The sequence below is a fragment of the Rhyacophila brunnea genome, unplaced genomic scaffold (genome assembly GCF_057557595.1).
Source record: "Rhyacophila brunnea isolate RB1 unplaced genomic scaffold, BYU_Rbru_1.0 scaffold_80, whole genome shotgun sequence".
In the NCBI taxonomy this organism is placed as follows: domain Eukaryota; kingdom Metazoa; phylum Arthropoda; class Insecta; order Trichoptera; family Rhyacophilidae; genus Rhyacophila; species Rhyacophila brunnea.
In genome coordinates this window covers 570,708-571,983 of record NW_028233351.1, presented here as the reverse complement: position 1 = coordinate 571,983, position 1,276 = coordinate 570,708, and positions in this window count along the sequence as shown.

Here is a 1,276-nt window from a genome sequence, read left to right as displayed (position 1 = left end):
TGGATTGTTTTCTTAAAGATAAATTTGTTTGGAAATTAGTGAGTGGGTGAAAGTGGAACCCGCGACCCCTCACTAGGGTCCGACTTGTAAACACACAACCAACTACCCCTCAAGATTCAAATAATATTAATTATTTTGTAATTTCTATATTTTGAGGCTAAAAATTATTATAAACACTTGTTTTCTAGAGCTACGTCATTTCAGATATCTATTACCTTTTAAAGTAAGAGACACTTTGAACAGATAGTTGAGTTGATATGTTTGATTAACTTTTCATGATATTTCAGATATTATCCATATTTATATTTTATTTTATTATGATTTTACAACATAAGATAATTTTTCGGGTTAGTATTACCTGTGATGCACATTCAAATCAACGAATTTTTACTTAAAACTATTTAAAAGATATATGAACAAAACATAATAAAAAAACAAAGGCATTGTTGAAATAAGACAAACTTTTTTTGCCGAGATGTACGCTGATGACTTACTTCTCTATACATTAATTTTGTTAAATGCAAAATTTACACTACTATATATGTCTTCTCAACATAGAAAAACAATTATAACTATGTAATATATCACAAATAAGATTTTTAGATGAATAAATCAATAGAAATGCCGTTTACTATTCACTACATTTCAATAGACATAAAATTGTGATTTCACTAGCTAAATATGTAATTTTGAAACATGATTGGAGCTATAAACAATCTGTAGAATATGAGTTTATGGGTAAATCATATTAAATATCGCGACAAAAATGATTAAATTGCAATTTTTTTTATTTATTTCACGATAAATTTATCATATGAAGTGCATATGGAATATTGTTAAAACTTTGGCGATAATAATCTTTTAAAAGCACAAGGATTTTCGTTTTGCTATTGTGTTTTGTTAAAAACAATCTGCGCAATTTGTATTGCTTTATAAACTCATAACACATGTTGATAACCATTTATATTCCATAATTTATAATAATCAACAAATTCAAGAATAAACGAAGCTGAAACGCATGATTGCATACAAATAAGAAAGATGCTGGACATTTATGGGTACCGAAAATTATAAAAAAACACTTGAATTATGTTTATCTCTTTTTAAATATACATTTTTTTATTCATCGCATAGTTTTTATCATTTAAATTTTGCCTTTAATATTTTGTGCTTAAACCTCAAATATTTTAATCTTTGATTTTTCTCTAAAAGAAGCACAATAAATATTATTTATATTAAATTATTAACATTAAAACTGCCAATAGTTAATTTATAA